The sequence below is a fragment of the Sus scrofa genome, chromosome 3 (assembly GCF_054392235.1).
Source record: "Sus scrofa isolate SSC_HxYL_T2T_F1_AM1 chromosome 3, Sscrofa_HxYL_maternal_Yorkshire_Landrace_v2.0, whole genome shotgun sequence".
In the NCBI taxonomy this organism is placed as follows: Eukaryota; Metazoa; Chordata; class Mammalia; order Artiodactyla; family Suidae; genus Sus; species Sus scrofa.
Window position 1 is genome coordinate 23,595,206 of NC_139385.1, and position 27,088 is coordinate 23,622,293.

The window sequence follows — 27,088 nt, forward strand, 5'->3', positions numbered from 1 at the left end:
TCTAATGTTTAATGATAATTTTATTGCACACACACTTCCACTTTGTTCCTCTGCCCAGGTTAGTGACTAGGTAGTTCAGAAATAAAACCTTGCCCATCATTCTATCCAGGAAGTATTCCAAATACTCCTAATAAAGGAGTATGAGGTAAGATTTTGATGTCATTTTCTTCTGATGATATCTCAAAAAAAGATCAGATTTTGAAGATGTTCTCTTCAATGGACTGAGCTAGAAATGAAATGCTGTGAAGTCTGCAGGGAAAGAATCATTTATAACTTCTCTAAAATGACTTTGAACACAAAGTTGCCTGAAACTCAGAAGTGAAATGAAGGATTCATGTTGTTATTTAATTACAAAATCACATTTTTAGTGTATTATACACAGTTAGTGGGATATGATAAAAAGTAAGTTATATTTTAGGCTGAAATATCCCATTTCAGGCAGCAAAGTCTAGTTAGGAACTAGAAGCTAATAATAAGAGTATCTCCTAATTTTCATTAATTTTTCCCCTAGGATTATCAACTAACTTTACTAATAATTAGAAAAAGAATAAAATACTTTTTAGTAATATTGCTAATCATTCAAAAGTATTAAATATTCCATTTTTTACCACTTAATAATTTAAAGGATACATTTATTTCTAGTTTTTATAATGTCAGATTCTAATTGTGGCTATTCATCTTAAAACTCAAAAAATAAATTATACATTATATTCTCTAATATTGCTATCTTTTATTGAAAAACATTTTGATGCTGTACTAAAAATAAAAGTAATTTTAAAATTTATTTAATATACATTGTATTCTAATAGACATGAATTAGAATCAGAGAGCTTTTAATATACATAATAAATAAGATTAAAGGCCATGGGGAAAATATACCATTGATCTATACATATATACTATATATGTGTATATAATTATATATATTTAATATTGAGGCAAATATCTTGCCATGTGATAATTTTAAAAATTATTTAGATTATGACTGTAAAACTCCTTAGTCTTAGACTTTTATACATAGCTTCAGAATTACCTGAAACATGCTTTAATTCATTCTAAAGTTATCAAAGGAGAAAGAAAAAGGCAATGTGTGAGACTGATTTTAAAAATCAATTCACGGGAAAAAACAAAAATGTGTTTCCTCTGTATCTCTCTTTGACTAATCCATTTATTAGTCTATAACAAAAGTGACAGAATACTTTTATCTTTATAAGACAATTATTTATAATTTGAAGTATGTTATATATAAAATTTAAAGAAAGATGTAGATATATACCACTTAATATCTTTTAAACAATCTTAAAATTTATATGGAATCATGAAAGTTCCAGACTAGCCAAAACGATCTTAAGAAGAGCAAACATGAAGTCATCACACTTCCTAAGTGCAAAATGTATTACAAAAATACAGTAATGAAAACACTGTTGTGCTGGTATAAAAACAGACATATAAACTAAAGGAACAGAATGCAGATTCCTGAAATAAACTCATGCATACATGGTCAACTGATCTTTGACAGGAGCGCCAGGAATACACAATAGGACCGTTTCTTCAACAATGGTGCTAGGATAACTGGATATTCAAATGCAGGACAGTGAAATTGGAACCCTGTCTTACACTATGCACAAAGGTCACCTCAAAAGAGATTAAGGCCTTACACATGAGAGAGCTGTAAAACTTCTAGGAGAAAACATAGCAGAACTGATTCTTGACATTGGTCGTGGTAATGGATTCTTGGATATGACACCAAAAGCACAGGTAAAGAAAGCTCAAAGAGACAAGTGGACTACGTAAAACTGAAAAAACATCTACATGGCAAAGGAAACAATTCTAAAGAGTGAAAAGATAATCTATGGACTGGGAAAAATATTTGCAAGGCATTTGTGTAATAAGGAGTTAATACAATATTATTTAAGAAATATCCATAACTTAAAATATTTTTTAAAAGATTTAAAAATGGACAAAGGAGTTGAACAGACATTTCTCCAAAGATATATCAATTCCAAATAGGCATATGAAAAGGTGTACAACCTCACTACTCATGAATAAAATGCAAATAAAAATACAGTGAAATGGGGTTCCCCTGTGGCTCAGTGGGTTAAGAACCTGACTGCAGCAGCTCGGGTTTCTGTGGAGGTGAGGGTTCCATCCCCTGACCCAGCACAGTGGGTTAAAGGATGCAGCTTTGCCACAGCTGTGGGATAGATGGTGACTGTGGCTCCAATTCAGTCCCTGGCCCAGGAACTTCTATATACTGCGGGTGCATCCATAAAAAGAAAAAACAAAAACAAAAAAGCACAGTGAAATAGTGTCACATATCTGTAAGAATGACTACTGCTAGAAAGTCAGATGTGACAATGGTTGATAAGGATGTGAAGGAATAGGAACCCTGGGAACCTTCGTACACTGGAAATGTAACATATGTAGTTACTCTGGAATATGGTATGGAGGTTCTTCGAAAAATTAAAAATAAGGAGCTCCTGTTGTGGTGCGGTGGAAACAAATCTGACTACTATCCATGAGGATGCAGGTTCCATCCCTGGCCTCGCTAAGTGGGTCAGGGTTCCAGCTTTGCTGTGAGCTGTGCTGTAGGTTACAGATGTGGTTTGGATCCTGCCTTGCTATGGCGTTGGTGCAGGCTGTCAGATGTGGCTCTGATTTGATCCCTAGCCTGGGAACTTCCATATGCCACAGGTACAGTCCTAAAAAGCAAAAATAAAAAAATAAAATAAAATAAATACATAAAATTACCATTTGATCCAACAGTTCATTTATAGAATTATAGAGTATATATCCAAAATAATTGAATTCAATATCTCAAAGAAATATCTGCATTCCCATGTTCATGGCAGCACTATCTACAATAGCTAAAGTATAGAAACAACCCATGTCCATCAAGAGATAGATAAAAAATTATATGTATTTATGCAATATATATAATTTTCAATTATATGTAATTGAATGTATATATACTTGAATATTTTCCTTTAGGAAAGAATAAAATCCTGCCATTTGCAAAAACATGGATGAACCTGGAGCACATTGTGCTAAGTAAAATAAGTCAGTCTAAGAAGGAGAAATAAAGAGAGATCTAAAACAATCGAATTCTTGAAAGACGGGAATAGAATGGTAGTTGACGGGCTGAGGTGTGGGAGAAATAAGAAGCTATCACAGATTGCTGCATAGGTCTAAATTCATCAAATTGTACATGTTAAATGTATGTGGTTCACTTATTATATCAGTTGTACCTCAGTAAAACTTCCACAATATAAAGGTTATATATGTTATAATCATAGCATGTCATAGATACATGCTAGATAGAAATTTAAGTCAGACTAATTGACACACAAGTTTACTCTCCATTTCAATACACTAGGGACATTTTAGCACTATCAAATTGATGAGTAAGGTTTTAAATGTCAATTCCCCTCGTTCCTATCTCCAAGGCCCTGAGTGTGTAACTGAAACTCTCAAAGTTTCACTTTTTCATCTGTCAAATGAAAGATTAATAATACCTTCCTCAAAAAAGTGCTATTTAAGAGAAATGAGATACAGTACATAAGAACCCAAGACCATGTCTTGGCTATTGTGAATACTCAAGCAAGAATTTCTATGGTTGCTAATTAGAAATGGAATTTGTGCATCTTACAACTTAAAGGATAAAATAAAGTTGTTTCCTAAAGCGCTTGTACCATTTTAGGATATTACCAGTTTTGTATAAGATTTTTTTAAAAATCTATATTCTCATCAAAACTTGCTATTATCTCCTTTCTACAATGGAATACTACTTAGCCATAAAAAATGAAATAATGCCATTTGCAGCACCTGGATGAAATGAGAGACTCTCATACTGAGTGAGCTAAGTCAGACAACAAATACCATATAGCTTATATCTGGAAGCTAATATACGGCACAAATGAACCTTTCCACAGAAAAGAAAACATGGCCCTTAAGACTAGACCTGTGGTTGCCAAGGGGGAGGAGGAGGGAGTGGGTTGGATTGGGAGCTTGGAGTTAATAAATGCAAACTATTGCCTTTGGAATGGATCAGCAATGAGATCCTGTGGGGAACTATGTCTAGTCACTTATGATGGAGAATGATAATGTGAGAAAATAGAATGTGTACATATATGTGTAACTGGGTCACCAAGCTATAGAAAAAAAATTGTACTGGGGAAATAACAACTAAAATTTTTAAAAATTGATTTTAAATAAAAAAATAAAAAATAATTAAAAAAAGAACCCAGGAAATTTTCCTAGCCTAAAGTTAGTATTTAATAAATGTTAACTACTATTTTATATTAAAAAAAAGAGTTCCTGTCATGGTGCAGCGGAAATGAATCTAACTAGGAACCACAAGGTTGTGGGTTCGATCCTTGGCCTCATTCAGTGGGTTAAGGATCTGGCACTGCCGTGAGCTGTGGTGTTGGTCACAGATGCGGCTCAGATCTGGCATGGCTATGGCTATGGCTGTGGCATAGGCCAGCAGTTACAGCTCCAATTAGACCCCTAGCCTGAGAACCTCCATATGCTGTGGGTGCAGCCCTCAAATGACAAAAAGACCAAAAAAAAAAAAAAAAAAAAAACCCCAAAACCAAAAACCCTTGATCTACCCTGTGTCTTCTTGTTCACTTTTCATTCCAGCAGTCAGCTGGATTCTGGTAAACATTAGATATTCAATAATTATTTATGGACATGTGAAAAAAAAACTTGAATTATGTAGGTTATCTTATACCTATTTTTGAGAAATGGCATTTCAAAATAATCAGTATGTGATGGAAAGAAAGAATATTGTAACCTAAAATAACATCTCATTTTGAAGGTCCACAGATAAAGTAAGTGATATTTTTAAGGAAGAAAAAAATCTTACTGAATGTAGTAGACTGCAACGTGATGTCATTGTTTTGGTTATAAAGTTATTTTGGGCTGTGTTTTTGAAGTCAAGCAATTTCTGAATCTTTTTCACATTTATTACACCATTCAGTGCTCTGTATGTTCAAGTCAACTCTGTGAGATGATACTAACATTATCCTGATTTTACAGCAAAGGGAAACTGATGAGATTAAGATATTCTGCTAAGGACACTCAGCTGATACGTCATTTTGAATGTCGAATGTTTGACTGTTCTATGCATATGTATGTGAGTATTTGTATATATATCTGTGTATAGAGCAAATGCAGTTTGTGTGTATGGAAATTAATCATATACATTTGAAAAACTAGATTATTTTAAGTTTATAATTTAAATTTGTGAATAATATTTTACTTCCCTTGTGATTTAATTAATATTTCATGCAACAAGTTAAAATATTAAACCCCTCTAAACATATTCCATTTACAAATTTGGCTAATTAAATTATACTAATATTTTATTTTATAGTTCTGCATGTGGCAAGATAATCTTCAGCACTCTCAATATGTTGTAGAATACTATTGGTTTTTACCAAGCAAACTATTTCTAAGCTTTTAAAGAAATCTTATAATAAGGCAAAATAATAAATGTAGTAAATTAAGTTCTCTTAAACATTCTAGTAGCATTTACAAACCTTAGCAAATATGTTTATGCTATGTGACTTAACCCCACACTCTGAACAGCTCAAATTTCCTCCTTTAAATTAAAATCATGCCTAATGTTCTGAGTTCTCTCATAGTTCATATTCTCTTAAAGATTAGTCTTCAATAATGAACACAGTAAGTATACAGCAATAAAACAACTTCTTTTTAGGCTGGAAACACATTAATGCTGTGGGTTAAAATACTTCATCATCTTATTTCTCCAATGTCTGCAGTTATAAAGTCATTCACCCAACTTGTGAGGCACTTTTACCTTACTGTTCTAAGCTTATTGGGTCAAGAAGTCATAGCCAAGATCAGGAGTTCCCGTCGTGGCGCAGTGGTTAACGAATCCGACTAGGAACCATGAGGTTGCAGGTTCGGTCCCTTCCCTTGCTCAGTGGGTTAACGATCCGGCGTTGCCGTGAGCTGTGGTGTAGCTGTGGTGTAGGTTGCAGACGCGGCTCGGATCCCGCGTTGCTGTGGCTCTGGCATAGGCCAGTGGCTACAGCTCCGATTGGACCCCTAGCCTGGGAACCTCCATATGCCGTGGGAGCGGCCCAAAGAAATAGCAAAAAAAAAAAAAAAAAAAAAAAAAAATCATAGGCAAGATCAGATTAGTCATATATTAAAGACTGAAAATTGGGGTCAATGCAACACAGTTACACTGATTTATCTGAATGACTAGGAACCAATGGATCCATTACTTAATGACTAGGAACCAATGGATCCATTACTTACTGCCAAACTCTGTTCTGTCTGCAAAGTCAACAAAGACTTGGAGAAAACACAATTTATTTAGGATTAATTTCCCAATCAAGTGCAACATACCCTAAATAATTTTTTTTTTGTCTTTTTGCTATTTCTTGGGCCGCTCCCGCGGCATATGGAGGTTCCCAGGCTAGGGGTCCAATCGGAGCTGTAGCCACTGGCCTATGCCAGAGCCACAGCAACGCGGGATCCGAGCCGCGTCTGCAACCAACACGGCAGCTCACGGCAGCGCCTGATCGTTAACCCACTGAGCAAGGTCAGGGACCGAACCCGCAACCTCATGGTTCCTAGTCGGATTCGTTAACCACTGCGCCACGACGGGAACTCCCCCTAAATAATTTTTTAATTCCAAATCACACTACTTTTGTAACTTTTCCTAATTAATACCTAATTTACATAGTTGAAATTTTTTTTTTTTTTTTTTGGCTGTACTCATGGCCCTTGGAAGTTCCCAGGCTAGGGGTTGAATCTCAGCTGTAGCTGCTGGCCTACACGACAGCCACAGCAACGCAGGATCTAAGCCATGTCTGTGACCTACACCACAGCTCACAGAAGCATCGAATCCTTAACCCACTAAGCGAGGCCTGGATTAAACCAGCATCCTTGTGGATCCTAGCCAGGTTTGTTAGCTGTTGAGCCATGAAGCGCACTCCTGGATAGATGGAATTTTGCACAGCACTCAAGGTCCACACCCACATAAACACACACACACACACACACACACACATTGTGCATGATTTTCTGCATAATTAAAATTAACCACCTTTTATAATCACTTATGTTGTAATAATTGTATCAGTCTTTTGTGTATATTATCTGTACTATATTATCTGTCTCATTTGCAGTGTTTATATTTATAAAAGTTCTAATACCTATAGAGATACACATTAAGCAGAATCCCAGATAACAAGATTAGAAAAATAATTAGGAAATGCTATTACCTATTGAAAGAACTATGTTGACATGATTCAGATCAACACCCTTGTATACAACTCTAGAAAATTTATCAATATGATGATAGGTGATCTTTATTTCAAAGCATGCTCCTACATATCTGTTGTTTACGCAAATTCTTCTCATACTCCAGAGATGGCATTCCATCTTTTCTTCAGGAAGCTTTCTTCTATTCCAAAATTGGGATGTGTATTCTTCCAGGGGCCTTTCTGTGGCCCATCACAGTGACCCACTCTCTTCATTGTTGTGTCTTCTTAGCTTGCTTCTGCTGATACACTATAGACTACTTGAGAGTGGAGTTAGTTATTGGCCATCACTTTATCTGCAGAAGTCAATATAGGAGTTCCCATCATGGCTCAGCAGAAATGAATCTGACTAGCCTCCATGAGGACACAGGTTCCATGTCTGGGTTAAGGAGATGGCATCTCTGTGAGCTGTGGTGTAGCTTGGGTCTGACACTGTGGCTGTGGCATAGGCCAGTGGCTACAGCTCAGATTTGACCCCTAGCCTGGAAATCTCCATGTGCCACAGGTATGGCCCTTAAAAAAATAAAAAGAAAAGACAAAAGACAAAGTAATATAAATACTGAAATATAACAGATAAATATAAATCCTGAAATATAATACCTAGTCAAAATTATTTGTTAATTGAGAAAATTATATGTAACTGGCACAATTATTTGTTAATTAAGAAAATTATATGTACTTGAGTTACATATCTCACCTCAAATAATTGTCAAATATTCTATGAGAATCTCAGAAATCTACTAATAGTGGAAAATAGATAACTTTTGATAATGAATGAGGTTTCTTAATACACTTCAAAACACTTCCTCACTCCAGTAGTGAGTTACATGGATTATGACAATAAATCAGCTAATACCTATTCATGTTTCAGACCGATGCAATAATATGCTCATTAGCCTCGCTGAAACTTCTGACACCACAGTCTTTAGAATGTGCTACAGGAACTCTTAAGGTTAATGGAGGGAATATAGATAGTGTTTTAAAAATAAATGTCCACATCTGAAATTTCCCTATGGTCTCTTTACTAAAATTGATCTGCCTGAGAACTGATCTCTGTGTCTCTAGGTTCTCCTTTCCCACATCCTCTTCCCTGAAAAAAGAAATCCATCCTCCTACCTAAAAAAGAAATCCATCCTCTTGCTGTCCTGGATTTTATTCTGATGTGTGGTTCCTGGGTGTGAAACCTAAAAAGAAATCCATCCTCTAAAAAAGAAATCCATCCTCTTGCTGTCCTGGATTTTATTCTGATGTGTGGTTCCTGGGTGTGAAACCTAAAAAGAAATCCATCCTCTAAAAAAGAAATCCATCCTCTTGCTGTCCTGGATTTTATTCTGATGTGTGGTTCCTGGGTGTGAAACCACCTAGGATGAAAAATATAGTGTCAGTTAGAATGATGGGTTCTTGCAGAAGCCCATTTATGATTTATTATATCATAGAACATGTGTGCTTTTTTCACACATATATTTTGTTGAGTTAATGAGGCTTTAGGAAGCAAAGTATTTGGCACTTGTTGAGATATTTAAAATTCAAAGATACTGTAGAGAAGTTGGTGACAGTGATTTTCCTCTTCTGTCTTTCAACAGTTTTTAAACAATGCATTACTCCCCAGGTAGAGACTTTAAGATCAGATCAAAGAAAATATCAAAAGATAAAAATGATTAAGCAATTTAAAAATGTCTAAGAGTAAGCAATGAAACTTTCTCAGAACTCAGCATTAGGAAGGAAGAATGAGTATCTGGAAAGGAAAGCCATGCAAAAAAAAAAAAGAAAGAAAAAAAAAGAAAGCTGAATTTATTTATGTTGCCAAATCTTTCAAATGTCCCTGGAGTGCTTCCCTGTATGGTCAACATTTTCAGGATACACTGAAAGAAAAAAATGTGATTTCTTTTAGATAAGTTATTCATCATTCCATGAAATAGGTAATATATAAATGTCATAAAATATTTATTTCATAAAATATTTATTCCAATTATGGTCATTTTAATTTTTCTCATAATATATTTTCTATTTACTATGACCATTTCATTTGATTTTACCAGTATGTGTTTTCTTTTTCCTTAAATACAAGTTAAATTATACTGAAAACTAAAAAAAGTATTTATTTCTTATTTTATTCATGTTTTTTAATTATACTTAGATCTCAAAATCAAATAGCTGCATATCCACCCACACATATAAGTTGGAAATAATACTTTCTTTTATCATACATATCACTTTATAAATAACAATCTTAACAACATATTAGACTACTTTATTTCAGTATAGATGATGAGAAACTTGTCATCTTATTTCATAGTTTATTATAAACAGACAAATTAATTATATTGACTGTAAATGATGTTGGTCATAACTTAAAAATTGAATTTCTTAATTTATATCTATAGTTTTTAAAATATTTCTTAAGTGTACATCAATATTTATTTGAAGTGAAAAATGAAATATTTTCTAGAGAACTGAATTTGATTTGGCTAAGTGATTTGACAATAATGACTGCATTTGCTAAATTATTTTAAAATGTCAATAAAGTGAAAATATATAAAATTTTAAGGTTTTGACAACCATATAATCATATGAGCGATTTAAAGAAGAAAAATTTCGTTTGACTATTGTAATAGCAAATATGTAATGATATTATAATTTTTATTTTCCCCAAATTTTAAATATGATAAAATAATATCTCTATACATGAAAGGGTAATAGATAAAATTATGTCTTATAACCTGATAAAGGCATTTGTAAAATTTTTGAAAATTTGAAAAGTTAACAGGAATCTAATGACAGAGAAACAAATCCTATTATGTACCAGATGTTTCCTGATTCTTTGATTTTAACAAAATTGATAAGGGGCTTAGCCTAGTTATTAGTTGATCATTGATTATACTTTGTGATGATAGAATATTCTATAAATTTTGGTTTAACACTTGAAATGAGTTAGAATAATAATGTGTTATAAACATATTAAAATTCCTTCCATTTCCATCTACTATTTTAGGTGGCCAAGGTTCCTTAGAAGCTATACCTATGAAAACAAAACACTAATTCTAACAAAAGCAATAATCCTTAGGGATATAAAAACTACTTGAAACAAAACAAAATATCTCCATTCATCTCAATAAGAAATATATTTCTAAAGGAATTTTTTGATTTTGAAATTTCTAATCAGTATTTTAATATGATTAGCTTACACTAAAAATAATTGCAACAAGAGGGAAGAAAATAAAGTCTTTGCAGCCACCATGTATGTTGGTGATAGATATGACCATGCTCAATAAAATACTTTAAAGCTAGAAGTATAAAATATTAAGATAAAAACTAAAGTCTTAAATGAAAGGTCAGTACAATTGCATAGAACAAAGCAATCATGTAAGACATCTGGCTATTCAAGAAGACTTGTTCTTGTATATCTTAAATAAGTGATGTGGGCATCAAGTTGCTAGGTTATTTTAATTCACTAGGAGAGTCATATGGGGATTATATTTGATTTGATTTTTTATTTATTTATTTTTTTGGAAACATAAGTCTTTTTATGATAGGTCTCAGTTACCACAATCCAGGTTTAGCTGCATAATAACAAATATTGCATCCTTCTGCAGAAGTCCATGGTGTTGCATCTCATCCTTAAGTCTTTGTGATCTTCTGTATCAACCAGTCAGATTATGCTCTTAATAGAAGCTAGATTCCCTATCCTGAGCAAGCTCATTTCTTATCGGGAGGTATGTACATCCCTTAATCCTGGCCAGGGCTGCTTTGGTCCTGTGTCTTCAAATTCCTTTCTGCGCGAAGGCTTTCCTCTTATCTCCAGATAGCCATCGTCTCTAGTCAGGGTGATTATATTTTAAATGTCAACATCTGAATAGATTGAGACTAGATTGAGAGGTAATGAGCATATGTGGTAGATCCTTAAAGGTCACAATCAGCTGATGTGACACCTATTGCTTCAAGAATAAATATTCATGATTCATTTGATCTATCTAGTATACAAAGTGCCTTTGTGTAAACTTTCCAGATAATCAATGAAGAAACAGCAATTAAGGAACACTGAATTTTTATGTTTTGGATTCCCGCCAAAGCTGCTCTTAAGCTGAAATTCTTTTAAACAAATATTTATTGAGTGCCTAATATATATATATCTACTTACCAGGAGGGCACTGTAAATGCAAATATAAATAAAAACAGATGACTTTAGAAAATGTGTTTTTTTGGGGAAAAGTACTTATGCGTGAGGTAAAGGATTGGGGACAGATTATAAATCATATAACCATGTAACCACAATTGGCCCAATTTTTTTTTTTTTTTATGGCCACACCTGTGACATAGAAGTTCCTGGGCCAGGGAGCAAATCTGTGGTGCCACAGAGACCTTAACCCACTTCACCCCAGTGGGAATGCCACAATTGGCCTAATTTAAACATGAGTGTGCATTCAAAGAAAAGTCAATCCCAAACCCCAAGAATAACTGAAATTGTGTTATATATTTCTGTTTCCCAGCAGAAGAATCAGTAGGAAAAAAGTGTCTCTTCCTGCCCTATCTCACACTGATATGTATTGGTGCCTTGTGCTAACTCTAAAATTCTGTAATTTACGTAATAATTGTTACACCAGATAATCAATGGTGACAGAACATAAGGTTTAGTCTATATGTCTAAACAACTTGCTGCTTAAAAACTTGAAGAGCTCATGAACTGGTAAACTTGGGAGTTCAAAAAAAGACAAAGTTGATTACACTTGAGCTGAGTGCAAAGAATGAACAGATGAAGTAAGAGTAGGATTTAAGTATTTCCAGATAAGAAGAAAAGCTGACAAAGGAAAGTATGTGTATGACATTGTGCAGTGTTCCAAGAAAGAAAGCAAGTCAGTGTTAGTAACGGCAAAGTGAAAGTTAGGGTGTAGAAGGAAATGCAATTCAAAAGGCACCAAGATACCCAGGCATCAGTTCTCTTTTCCACTCATCTGACCCTTCTAGATGTTATGTTGCTGCCAATATAAAGATACCAATAAAACAGAAAACAGGCAGGAGTTGTTAGAGTGAATTATACCATTTGGATTTGAGCTGTCATGGCCCTTGCCCATTCCATTATCACTCACTAGGATGGCTGCAATAGACTTCTATTTGGTTTTCCTCTTCTCTCTTTCTCACCTTTCCCTTTCCTCATTCCTCACCAATAAGGTTTCATGTAGTAGTCAGGGTTGTTGTCTTTATTTATATTAGATCATACCTGTCCATGGTTAAAAACTTTGAAAAATTTCTCAATTAACTTATTCTACGTGTTATATGCCAATCTTTTAACATATCCTATAAGTAGAATAATTGTATAAAATTTGCTTGTGTAAAAGTTGCTGGGCGTGAACATTAGGGAACATTAATCATTACACCAAAACAACAGCCAGGGCCTCATTTGGGATATGCTAGAATGCATTGTCTCTGTATAAAATGGACCATGAGATCTGCCTGCTGACTATGTAGTCAACCTCATCACATTTCAGTCCATGGAGAACTTACCTTTCCAATTTATCTGTAATGGCTTCCTACAGGTTCAATACAAAATAGTGTTATAATTGCTATTCTCTTTGCTCCACTATCCTATTTAAAATTGCCCCTGCTTTCTCAGTTGCTAGCTACCACATGGCATTTTTATTTTTGCATATTATTTTTACTCTTACTTTTGTTATAAATTTGTTTAATTTCATGTTGTCTCATTTCACAAGAATGAGGCTATTTAAAAGAATGTACTTTTTCTGAGGTTCATTGCTCTGTCACCAGTGCCTAGAAAAATGTCCAGTATAATCAAGGCATTTAAAATTTGTTCAGGAGTTCCAGTCCTGGCTCAGCAGAAACAAATCTGACTAGTATCCATGAGAACACAGGTTCGATCCCTGGCCTCTCTCAGTGGGTTAAGGATCCGGCATTGCTGTGAGCTGCGGTGTAGGTCACAGATGCAGCTCAGATCCTGCATTGCTATGGCTGTGGTGTAGGTCAGCAGTTGTAGCTCCAGTTAGACCCCTAGCCTTGAAACCTCTGTACGCCACAGGTGTGGCCCTAAAAAGACAAAAAGAACAAAGAAAAACTGTTGAATACATGAATGTGTCAATTCATACAACATTTCACAAAACACTGCAGTAGAATAACCAAGATCTCACCATATTGAAGCAGCAATTGATGTCAGAGATTTAAAAAAAGAGATAAATATTAAAAATATTGTAGCAGTAAAAAGAAAAAAAAAAGCCAGATTTTAGATTGTCATGCTGTGGATAGCCCATTGCTTTTAAAATGGGTAATATTGACATTTTGGTGGGATAATTCTTGGTTTATTATTGTCTAGTGTATTGCAGGATTTGGGGATATCTGACTTTGGTCTGATAAAAACCAGTGATACTTCTGTCTTTGTGACAATAAAATGTGTTCTCACACATTTTAAGTACACCTTAGATAGGTGACAAGGTTGAAAATTATTGAGGAAGCATAATGGCCTTCTGATTTACACATGAAGATAAGGCAGAAGCCGGTGAAAAACACTAAGAGTGCTGGAGGCATAGCAACAAATATTCCATGAGATTGCAAATAATTAAGAATAACTAGTCTTATATATGCCTCAAATGTGCAAGCATTTTTTTTAAAGTAGGTCCTAGACTAAGCTAGAAATACAATTTTGAATATTGCCCATGTAACAACATGTGTGAGCATACTACCTTTTCCAGTAAAAACAGAGAGGGGAAAGGGGCAGTGGGCTAAGGATAGAAATGAAAGGGTCAGTGACATTCAGGGAGCAGGACAGTAAAGTTCACAGAAAAGACCAAGAAGAAACAGTCATTCCTCTAATAATCAGTTAGCAACAAAATGTTGAGCATTTTGTCATGTGCTTATTGGCCATCTGTATCTCTTCTTTGAAGAAATATCTATTTAGGTCTTTTGACTGTTTTTCAATTGAGTTGTTGATTTTTTTGCTGTTGAGTTATAGAAGTTGTTAGTATATTTTAGAGATTAAGCTCTTGTCAGTTGCATTATTTGAAAGTATTTTCTCTCATTCTGTAGGTTGTCTTTTGTTTTGTTTTTTTATGGCTTCCTTTGCTGTGCAAAAGCTTGTCAGTTAGATTAGGTCCCATGGGTTTATTTTTGCTCTTATTTCTGTTGCCTTGAGAGACTGACCCAAGAAAACATTTGTAAGGTTGTTGTCAGAGAATGTTTTGCCTAACTTCTCTTCCAGGGGTTTGATGGTGTCTTATGTTTAAGTCTTTAAACCATTTTGAGTTTATTCTTGTGCATGGTGTGAGGGTGTGTGCCAGTTTATGGATTTGCATGTGGCTGTCCAGTTTTCCCAGCATCACTTGCTGAAAACTGTCTTTTTCCCATTTGATATTCTTGCCTCCTTTGTCACAGATTAATTGACTGTAGGAGTCTGAGTTTATTTCTGTGTTCTCTATTCTGTTCCATTGGTCTGTATGTGTGTTGTGGTACCAGGACCACACTGTCTTGATGACTGCAGCTTTGTAATATTGCCTGAAATCTTGGAGAGTTATGCCTCCTGCTTGGTTTTTGTTCCTCAGGATTTCTTTGGCAATTCTGGGTCTTTTATGGTTCCATATAAATTTTTGGATTGTTTATTCTAGTTCCACAAAAAATGTCATGGGTAACTGGATAGGGATTGCATTGAATTTGTAGATTGCTTTGGGTAGTATGGGCCATTTTTATGATATTAATTCTTCCAAGCCAGAAGTATGGAATATTGTTCCATTTCATTGAATCCTCTTTCATTTCCTTGATTAATGTTTTATAGTTCTCAGCATACACCTCCTCGGTCAGGTTTATTCCTAGGTATTTAATTTTTGGGGGGTGCAATTTAAAAGGTATTGTATTTTTATATTCCTTTCCTAATATTTCATTGTTAGTATATAGAAATGCAACCCATTTCTGTATATTAATCTTGTATCCTGCTACTTTGCTGAATTCCTTGATAAGTTTGAGTAGTTTTTGTGTGGAGTCCTTAGGGTTTTCTGTATATAAAATATCATGTCATCTGCAGAGAGTGACAGTTTTACCTCTTATTTTCAATTTGGATACCTTTCATTTCTTTTGTTTGTCTGATTGCTGTGGCTAGGACTTCCAATACAATGTTGAATAAAAGTGGTGAGAGTGGGCATGCTTGTCTTGTTACAGATTTTAGCAGGAAGTCTCTCAGCTTTTTTCCATTGAGTATTATACTTGCTGTGGGTTTGTCATAAATGGCCATCATTAACAAGTCCACAAATAACAAATGCTGGAGAGGGTGTGGAGAAAAGGGTACCCTCCCACACTGCTGGTGGTAATATAAATAGGGTACCCACTATGGATAAGAGTATGGAGGTACCTCAGAAAACTAAATATAGAACTATGATATGACCCAACAGTCCCATTCTTGGGCATATAACCAGACAAAACTTTTGATGAAAAAGAGACATGCACCCATATGTTTGTGGCAGCATTATTCACAATAGCCAAGACATGGAAACAACCTAAATGTTCATTGACAGATGAATAGATTAAGAAGATGTGGTATATATACACAATGCAATACTACTCAGCCATAAGAAAGAACAAAATAGTGCCATTTGCAGCAACATGGATGGATCTAGAGACTCTCATACTAAGTGAAGTTAAGTCAGAAAGAGAACGACAAATACCATATGATGTCGGGAGCCATAAGGCTGCTCCAGTAAAGAAAGCAAAGCCACAGTCGGCACCTGCATGAGGCTTGTCTGGTTAGCAGAGCTACAGACAAGCTGAAGAAAGAAGAAGGATTGCAGAGCAATCCCTTGAAAGACATCGGCTCCAGGAAAATAAAAATGATATCCCCTAAAAAATATGTTAATCTATTTTTCTGTGTTTATCCTTCTTTTTCTATCTTTGATTCACAGCTTTCTTACAGCTAAAGATTTGCCCTGGGTATGTAAAACACTTGAACCAAAACAGAGTGAAGTTATTTAAACAATTTAATGGAAAAAGCCTTTGTTTTGGAGTAACAATTTATGGCACCTATTTTGTGAAGTATACAGGGGAAACTTATGATTTCAGTCCCTTTACTTCAAAAGAAGTTTAGAGCTGGGAAAAATGTTGTTTGGCCTATAAATTGCTGTTTTCTATAATAGATATATTTTTTATCAAATAACAGTGTCACCTGTAACTTTCATCCCTTGTGGGGGCATTTGTTAATTTTTGGGTATAATACTCCTTTCTATTGAAATTGGTGGTTTGGAACTGACGTAAATCAGCACAATAGGTTAAATGCTTAGCTTGCTGGCGCCAAATAAATCGTAGTTTTAAGAATGTCACGAGCCCAAGGCTTTCATGCATTTTTGTTAACTACATACGCCTTTAGTTAAAGAATGTTAGGTATCACAGTTTATTACTTATTAAAGCTTTGTTCTTAATATAGAATAGCTACTGTTGTTGACCTTTTAAGAAAAATACAGTGTGAAACTTTAAGTTTGTAATCTTGAAGGAAAATCTAAAGTTGAAAGAAACATGTTTTAACTAAACTTTTTTTTGTATCTCAGGTGGAGGGAACAGAAAGGGCTTTAAATCAAATGTTAATGTCAAATCTTACACGAAACCTGATTGTGATATGGTATAAAAACTGATGCATTTCATTTTATAAATTGGGTCATCTGCAGCATGCAGCTGAGGAGTTGGCTCCAATTCTTTCCACGCCGTTTGTAGCCCATCCTCTCCTTCGGCAGTCCCTGGCTGCTGGGGCTGGACCTCAGCAATATGATATCATCTGTATGCAGAATCTAATATATGGCAGAAATGAAACTTTCCACAGAAAAGAAACGCATGCACTTGGAGAACAGACTTGTTGTTGCTAGGTGGAGGGGGAGGGAGTGGGATGGACTGGGAGTCTGGGGATAATAGATGCAAACTATTGCTTCTGGAGTGGATAAACAATGATATCCTGCTGTATAGCACAGGAAACTATATCCAGTCACTTGTGATGAAACATGATGGAGGATAATTTGAGAAAAAGAGTATATATATGAATGACTGGATCACTTTGCTGTATAGTAGAAATTGACAGAACACTGTAAACCAACTATAATGGAAAAACATCATAAATAAAATAACAAAAAAAGTCAAACTTGGAAAATTATGAGATTAATCACTGGGAAACCAAGTTTCTTTTTGACAATAGGAGCTTATTTAAATACTCTTCTGAATTAGTTTTGAATTAGAAAATAATGGAAGCAAGATTTCTTTGCATCTTCAATGCTTTCCTTTATTAATCTTAACATTAAATTGTGATAAGAACTTAATGTCATATAATTAAATAGTCAAATAGATAAATCATGTTTGAATAAATTCAAGTTATATAATTTGATTTCCTAAGTGGAAATTCAATGTGAAAATATTTAAATAACATTAAAAAATAAACTAATAAGGTTATGATGTATAAAGTATTCAAAATATTGTTATCTAAAAGTGATCAGTTTAGCATAATTCATAGAATATTATTTTAAATCTGAGTATTATTTTATTTCTATACAGATTCCTTGAAATAACATGACCACAGAATATTTGTATTATGCTTCTGAAAAGGAAAATCTTTTGTTGATATAAGTATGTTATTTTGAACAGAGAAAATAGAGACTTTAATATGAAAAAGTACAGGAGTTCCTGTCATGGTGCAGTGGCTAACAAATCCAACTAGGAGCCATGGGGTCGTGGGTTTGACCCTTGGCCCTGCTCAGTGGGTTAAGGATTCAGCATTGGCATTAGCTGTGGTGTAGGTCACAAATTCGGCTTGGATCCTGCGTTACTGTGGCTCTGGCATAGGCCAGTGACTGCAGCTCCAATTAGACCCCTAGCCTGGGAACCTCCATATGCCATGGGAGCAGCTCTAGAAAAGGCAAAAAAAGACAAAAAAAAATATGATAAAGTACAGTAAAATAGTAGTTTCAACTCTCAATCACACAACTTTGAGCAAAATCCCTTACCATTTATGTTTGGCCTCATATTGCCAGAGCAGTTAATGATCAGCCTTTACTTCTGGATTTTTCAACCCACTAAGCATAAAGATAAAATGATTTTGATATTGAAACCCAAATTCTGGAGTCACAAATCAGCTGAGTCAATAGTGTTTCTAATATTCTCTCTCTTTTGAGCTATCTTATTTATACATCAATGTATTTATTAATTCAATAAACATTTGTTATTAATAATATCTAAAATTGACACTGTGAAGGCCTTGATTTTAAAATGATAAACAAGCAAACATACCCCCCCCCTTGTACTTACTTTCTAGGAGTCAGAGTCTACAGGAAAGTAAATAGGCAATTTTAATTTTCAATGTAGGATCTAAGAAGGTATTTCAAATGTGTGAGGACAATAACAATGACAATCATATGTTTATGGCAAAGTCTAGGACTCTCTAGGCTTTTCTAATCCCTACACATATTATCATTCTGAAAATAGATGACAGAGAAATTTGGGACCATATTTCAGATACATTTTTATTTTCTTTTTAGGACTGCACCTGCATTTGGAAATTCCAAGGCTAGAGTTCAAATGGGAACTGCAGTTGCCAGCCTACACCACAGCTCAGGGCCGTGCCAGATTCTTAACCTACTGAGCAAGGCAAGGGATTGAACCTGCATCCTCAGGGATACTAATTGGGTTCTTAACCCACTGAGCCATGACAAGAATTCCCAGATACAAAATTTTTAACAAGTTAGTTTTCTTAGTACACAGCTCATCCATCTACAAATAAAGATAATAACACCTCTACCATAAAGTTTTGATGTATGTTAAATTAGGCATCACCTGTAATGCAGAGTGTCTAAAATGTATGTGTGTGTCCTCGTAATCTCAATATATTATTGATATTATTATATATTTAGTGAGTTCCCAGGGTAAGCCAAGAGGGAGAGACTGAATAGCAAAAAAGATGTAAAAAGGAGAAAAAGGGAACAAAATGTGACCCTCTTTTGACCCTGAATGGTTATCAGTCCTCATAAGGCAGAGAAGAGGACTTTAAAGAGAGAGAATATATTAACAAAATAATTTAAAATGTAAAGTTATTTTTAGTGAGGTACAGTACTTAAACTTCTCACACGTCCCCAACATCTTCACACATCTATCACAATTTTCAGTGCTTTGTTTTATATATATGAACATAGAAATGTATATGTGTGTATAGTGTGTGTATATATGTGTATGTATATATATATACACACACACTACACACGCACACACACTATATATATATAAAACACCTGAGGTTACACAGAAACTGGTGCCGGTACTTATCAATCATGAAAATGTTGATTTCCTTCTCTAGAAACACGCATTAACCTTGATCTTGGGCCCCACGTTTTTCTTGTACATTGGTTATGTTAAACCAAGAGCATATAGATTTCAAGCTCAAAGGCGGGACTCAATTTGATTATATACTCATGTAATAAAATCATCCCCTCAAAAAGAGAAATAATCCTTCAAAATGTAGACATGTTTTCTGTAGCATTGTAGTATAGTCTGAAGTAGAGAGTATGATTCCTCCAGCTCTGTTCTTCTTTCTCAAGATTGTTTCAGCTATTTGGAGTCCTTCGTGTTTATACAAATTTAAAAGTTAGTTCTAGATCTGTGACAAATACCAGTGGTACTTTAATAGGAAATGGATTGAATCTGTACATTGTCTTGAATAGTATGGTCATTTTATCAGAATTAATTCCTCCAATCCAAGAACATGGTGTATTTTTCCATCTGTCTGTGTTGTTTTCAATTTATTTAATTAGCATCATAATGTTTTCCAAGTACAGGTCCAACCTTCTTAGGTACGTTTATTTCTAGATATTATTTTTGATGTGATGGTAAATGGGGTTATTTCCTTAATTTCTCTTTCTGATTGTTGTTGCTGTATAGAAATTCAAAAGATTTCTATATATTAGTTTTCCATCCTTCAAGTTTACCAAATTCACTGATGAGCTCTACATTTCTAACAGTGTCTTTATGCTTTTCTAGGTATAACATCCTAATACCCGCAAAGAGTGACAGTTTTACTCCTTACTTTCCTTTATTTTTCTTTTTGGATTTCTGTGGATAGGACTTCCAAAACTATGTGGAATAAAAGTGGTGATAGTGGGCATCCATGTCTTCTTCCTGATCTTAGAGGAAATGCTTTAAGCTTTTCACCATTGAGTACAGTGTTAGCTGTCAGTTTTTCATAGGATGGTCTTTGTTATGTTTAAATATGCTCCCTCTATGCCCACTTTCTGGAGAATTTTTATCATAAATGGTTGTTGATTTTTATCAAAATATTTTTCTAAATCTATTGAGATGATCATACTGACTTTGTTCTTCAATTTGTTATATGGTATATCTCATTGATTGATTTATGGATATTGAAAAATCCTTGCATCCCACCTGATCTTGGTATATGATCCTTTAAATGTATTATTGGATTCTATTTGATAACATTTTGTTGAGGATTTTTGTATCCCTGTTCATCAGCGATATTGGCCTATAATTTTCTTTTTGTGTGTGATATCTTAGTCGTGTTTTGGTATCAGGGTAATGGTAGCCCCACTGAATAGGTCTGGAGGGATTCCTTCCAATTTGCAATTTTTTGGAATATTTGAGAAGGAGAGGTGCTAACTCTTCACTCAATGTTTGGTAGAATTCACCTGTGAAGACAATGTGGGGTTATAGGAAGTCCTGTGTGTGAAATTTTTGAAAATTGTAAAGCACTATAGAATTTAAAGAATCTCTCATTCAATAAAAATTACACATTTATAATTGTAAGATGTGAAAAGTATTTTGATGTCTTAAGCTGCTTTATCATTGACGTGTTAAAAAAATACAAGGCCAAATCATTACGGAAACAGAGTATTTTGCTTTAAAAACACTTAGTCTTTTAAAAACAGTAAATATAAAATAGAATAAAAATGTTAATATGGAAATGAACTTTTGCCAATATCTGCTCACTCATGTCATAAATAATACTTATGACTGCTGTGTTCTAAGCAAAGTGTTAATGATAAACATTGCAGTGATACAGAATTTGGAGTGTCAATAACATGTATAGGTCAACTTTTTATTGCTAATTGGATATATTGATAAAGATTATAGAAGAGAAATGTGGGGCTAAATTTAAGAATTTGCAGAAGTTTAATGTTGATTACAGATTCAGATTAGGAAAATTGCTTAGGAGGAGTAGTTGAGATACTTTTATCCCACCATTTAATATTTTTTCATAATTTAAGAAATTCCAAAGTATAATATAAGTGAAAATTATTAGTTTCTCAGCTTCCAATGCATTGCCCTAGGGCATAGACTGTGACAAGTGTCCATTATGAGGAAGCTACAGATTGACTCTCTTCCATTCCACCTTTATTCTAGGGTGCTTTTCTTTTTTCCAAATTGTGTTTTTTTTCCCAAACTGTTGAAGCTAGAGTTTAGGGATAAAAAATGTTCCAGAACTGTATGCACTCTTGATTTCTGGCAGTTAGAAGTGGAAGAAAGTGTTGTCTTCCCACTTCTGTAGGCTGTTTTTCTGTTGACTCTAAGGAAGCTTCTCTATTTAACAACTTCTAGCCATTAAGAAGGAAAAATGGAAGGACAGAAAGTAAATATTTCTTCCTAGAGGCATTGAAATGGAGCAGCAAGCATCACTTCTCACATCTCATAGGCCAGAACTTAGCCACCCATTTTCACAGGTTTTCCAGGACAAAGCTGTGTTGAGCTTGTCATGAGCCAAATAGATCACAGGGGATGGTATTATTGCAGAAAGAGTCAATAGATACTTGTGAACTATCAGCAGATGCATTAGCAGCAGATTTTTTTTTTCCTGATAATCCAATAATACCAGAAACATGGATGCTGGAATACAGCCCAGCAGTGGGTCTGTTAATGGTTGCTGTGACCTTCAGTTTCCATCCCAAAATTGACAGTAGTGCAAAGCACAGTTTCTACTGTTTGGTGGGAATGGCTGTAGTTTATTACCAGACTAGTTCTATGTGGTGGTTAGGGCATTGCTCCTGGCTGCTTTGCCTCAGGCCTTCATTGCCAACTCTCTCTGTAAAATACACAATATCCCTTTTTTTTTTTTTTTTTTTTTTTTTTTTTTGAAACTTGAAAGGTTTTATTTCTTAACTACAGATAAGAGGTGGGATATCTGGCACCCAAACAGCCTGAGCACGTCCTCACCGGGGCTGGAGGTGGCAGGAGGGCCGGTGAGGAGAGAAGGCTTTGAGCTTTAGGGTCAGCTTCCAGGGTGAGAGGCACCTGCCCCCTGTGCCCTCACTGGCCCTTCTTGTGGGTGTTCTTGATGATGGCATTTTTGAACAGCATGACCAGGGGCATCTGGCTCTTCTTGGAAGTCATGAAGCCGCAGTAGCACTTGTCCTTGGGTGGGTTGCCCCAGTGGAAGTGCTCCATCTTATAGGGCCCTTCGTCCCTCTTCTCAGCCGCCTCAGCCTCAGCCACCAGCCCATACTCCAGCTTGGCCCAGGTTGCCGTGCCCACAGCCGAGGCCTCAGGGTCCTGTGCTGGCTCAGGCAGTGCCCAGACCAGCTCCCTCTGGAACTTGCAGGGGAAGGCCTTGGCCAACTCGTCCTCAGCACCGTTGGGGTACACCTTCACCGGGCGCCACTTCTTGCCCACAGGCTTGCCCCAGCAGAAGTGCTCCATGGAAGTGCTCCTTCACCCACTGCCACCTCCTTCTCCTCACACTTCTGGCCCATGCCACCATCACTGCTGCTGCCATTCCGGCAGCCAAAGCAGTCCCAGCCCACAAGAGCATTTTAATGAACTCATTATCTGCTTAAAGCAGCTGGATCCAGCCCTTCTCATGACTTAAGAATTCTGACTGTCAAAATTATGCAGACAGATGGCAAGAGATCCAATAACAGAATCTAGAGGAATACAGCATTTTACCCCCTAAGGAACATTAGGTATAAGGAATAGAAATCCACTCTATTGTGCAATCTTTGAGCTTGTTGAATGGGATCTCTGAGAAAGACAATGAATAGCACCCTACAAAGCATTTTCATGTGATTACTATGGATTGCTATGGATTAACATATTTATAAGTAGAAAGTGTTCACAAAATTCGAGAAGATATTTTTAAAAGTTACTCTTTTTTAAAAAATGGGGGCGTGGATCCCAAAACATCAATAACTTTAGTTTTCATTAGAAAAATGGGGAAAAATTGGGGAAAGCAGTATTTTCCCCCAACAGATATGGAAATAGTGTGGCCAGAAACAGATTAAGAGTTATAATAAAAGAACAAACTTCTTTTCCTTACACAATACAGAGAGAAAGCTATAAACAAAAGAATGGGATTTGAGAAAAAGTTGCATGCAAAATGCAAAAGAAAAATCTGATAAGACATTCTTAAAATCTGTAAAACTTTCTTAAAATCCATTCATATGTTTTTGTTTTTGTTTTTTTTTTAGGGCCACAACCGTGGCATAAGGAGGTTTCCAGGCTAGGAGTCCAATCAGAGCTGTAGCTGCTGGCCTATGCCAGAGCCACAGCAATGCCAAATCTGAGCCACATCTGAGACCTAACTACTGCTCATGGCAATTCCAGATCCTTAACCCACTGGTCCAGGCCAGGGATCCAACCCATAATTCCTAGTCAGATTAGTTTCCACTGTGCCTCAATGAAAACTCCCCATTCATACATTCTTGATATGATAAAATTTTTTAACGTCTGTTTCATACTCAAAAGGAATTTAAATGACCACAGTGATCAAGGATGAAAAATCAGAACTAAGGAGATGAAGCATTAGGAATAAAATAACTAATCAAATCAATGCAACACCAAGCAAACCATTGGCTTAAAATATTCACAACAAATTAAAAGAAAAAAATAGAATTGTATAAAAGTATGAGGTACAAAGAATGAAGTTTACTTAACATCTCTGAAATAGATATTAAAAGGAAATTAAATATTCTGTCTATTTAACATACAAATGTGTTAAAATATTAAACATATCAATATTGACTTTAACCTTATAAATAAAATTCATATGAAATAACTTTCATTCATCTCTACTTTCTCTTAATTTTTTTCTGGAGTTTGCTGGTAGCTTAGTGGGTTAAGTATCCAGTATTGCTGCTGCTATGACACAAGTTTGATCCTGGCCCAGGAACTTCCATATGCCATGGGTGTGGCCAAAAAATAAATTTAAAAAAAAGGATTTTTTGTGATTTTCAATATTACATTTGGATTGAGAGGGAGAAAGAAACATCAGCCATAAATTAATGCAGTGAATAATGAGAACTGAAATGTCCTCATTTGGAAAAGGGATAGAATATAAAAGACATCAAGATCTAGTTTAAAACCTTTCTGAACCCCTGAATAGGTCTTTTTCATTTCCCTGATTGCAAATTTAAAAACCGTCTTTCTCAGACCTCTTTCTGATTGAAGTACCCAGAATTGGAGCCAGAATCACCTAATCAGTTGTATAGGCAATGCTTGAAAATTGAGAGGAGGAGTTCCTGTTGTGGTTCAGAGGGTTAAGAACCTGATATAGTGTTTGTGAGGATGCAGATTTGATCCCTGGCCTCTCTCAGTGGGTTAAGGATCCAGCTTTGCCACAAGCAGATGTGGCTCAGATCCAGTGTTGTGCCTGTGATATAGGCCTGTAGCTGCAACTCCAATTTGACCCCTAACCTGGGAACCTCCTTATGCTGTAGGTGCAGCCATAAAAAGAAAAAAGTAAGAAAAAAGAAAATTAAGAGAGGAAATATAAACAGAGAGGTGTCAGACTGTTTTTATTAGTATTCTAGAATTCATTCTCTGGCACAGTAGCTGTTCAGAAGCAGGTTGGAACTGAGGCAATGTTTTCCTAAAAAAGCTTGATATCATCCTGCTGTCTTTTTAGCAGGAAGAGCTTTAGTTTTCATAACCCCCAAGGCTTCTGTGAAATATCTTATACCTTTACATATAAGAGTAACATATAAGAGTAATAATCCTTTTCTGCTTAACTTAGCTAGGCTGGTTCTTCTTGTATGTAACTATAATTCTTGACTTATAGAGGGTTAAAATTTGAAGAAAATTTAATGTATATCTTTTGAGAAAAAACTATCTTTTAAAAAGCAGCTAAAAGTTTTACTTTCAATGACATCTGATTTTTCAATTTTATATTCTATATTTGTCCTTTCTACATTCTTTTTTAGAAATCCCAGCCTCTACCAAAGTTGCAAACAATCTGTTTTATTCTAGCATATTTTTTGTGCCATTTAAGTCTATGGATCATCTCAGTTTTTTTTGTTTTTTTTTTAATGGTGTGAAATTGGGGTCAAATTTCTCATTCTCTTTTCTATATGAATAGTAATTTGTTTCCATTTCCTTTGTTGGTGATATTTTCCTTTTCCCACAGAACTGCTTTAGTGCTCTTATCAAAAATCTTCCAGTCTGATATGTAAAAAGCCCAGAAATCATAACCCCTATCCGTACAACCACAACAAAAAAGCTGAACAGAAAATAAACAATTCTTATGCCCATTAGAGAATTGAGATCTCTGTGCAAATTGCTACACTGAAAAAACTTAAACATACAGGCAGATACAGAAAATCTCAGCTTATCAAGAGCAGAACCCAGAATCAAACAACTACAACTAGAGCCAATGTCAGAAGGAACACTTTAAACTGTAATTGATGAAGTGCTGAAAGCTCAGTGTAGACTAGTTTAAGAGTTAAAAACTCTGAACAGGGGAGTTCCTGTCGTGGTGCAGTGGTTAACAAATCCGATTAAGAACCATGAGGCTGAGGGTTCGATCCCTGGCCTTGCTCAGTGGGTTAATGATCCGGTGTTGCCTTGAGCTTTGGTGAAGGTTGCAGACATGGCTCAGATCCTGAGTTGCTGTGGCCCTGACATAGGCCGGTGGCTACAGCTCTGATTTGACCCCTAGCCTGGGAACCTCCATATGCTGTGGGAGTGGCCCAAGAAATGGCAAAAAGACAAAAACAAAAAACAAAAAACTCTGAATGGGGAGTTCCTGTTGTGGCTCAGTGATTTAAGAACGACATGTAGGGTCCATAAGGATGCAGATTTGATCTCTGGCCTCACTCAGTTAAGGATCTGGTGTTGCCACAAGCTGCAGTGTAGGCCATGGCTGTGGTGCAGCCCACAGCAGTAGCTCCAATTCAACCCCTGGCCGGGGAACTTCCATGTGCTGCAGGTGCAGCTGTAAGAAAAGAAAAAAAAAATGACTCTGATGGGGTCCAGTCTTATGGGACCACCACATTTTAATGAGCCCTATCAGGTTCTCATTGTGAGGATAATAGAAAAGTCCTTTTATGCTGCCTAGAAAGGGAAAATTAATCATTCTTTCCAGTTTTACTGAGAAATAATTGACATATATCACTATTCATGTTTAAGGCATAAACTGTAGTGGTTTTATTTACATATATTGTGAAATGATTATCCCAAGAGGTTCACCCACCATCCATCTTCTCATATTGATACAAATAAACAAACAAAAAATTCTCCTTGCAATGAGAACACTTTAGGATTGTGTGCATTTCCCTCCTGTAATTGTTGGTTTCTGCAATTTTACAACTATGATTTTCTGACTGGTACCAAGCTTCCTTGTTGTTTCATGAGCTGTCAGGCATGATCTTCATATGTTCTATTTTGCATGTGACAGTCCTTCGTGGCCCAGACAATAGAAATAACCCATTTGAAGTCGGAGGCCTTCTACACTGCACATTTGTTGGTAAAACATGGTTCATAGCTATATGATCTAAATTGTGTTAAGAAAACCAGCTGAAATTTATTAATCATTTACTATGTAACAAGGCATTATT

General features: G+C 35.4%; 1 pseudogene; it reads right to left on the minus strand.

Annotated features, from left to right (window-relative positions):
* Nucleotides 1-22,568: 22,568 nt before the first annotated feature.
* Nucleotides 22,569-23,071, minus strand: LOC110255184 (pro-opiomelanocortin pseudogene; annotated as a pseudogene).
* Between the last annotated feature and the right edge of the window lie 4,017 nt (nt 23,072-27,088).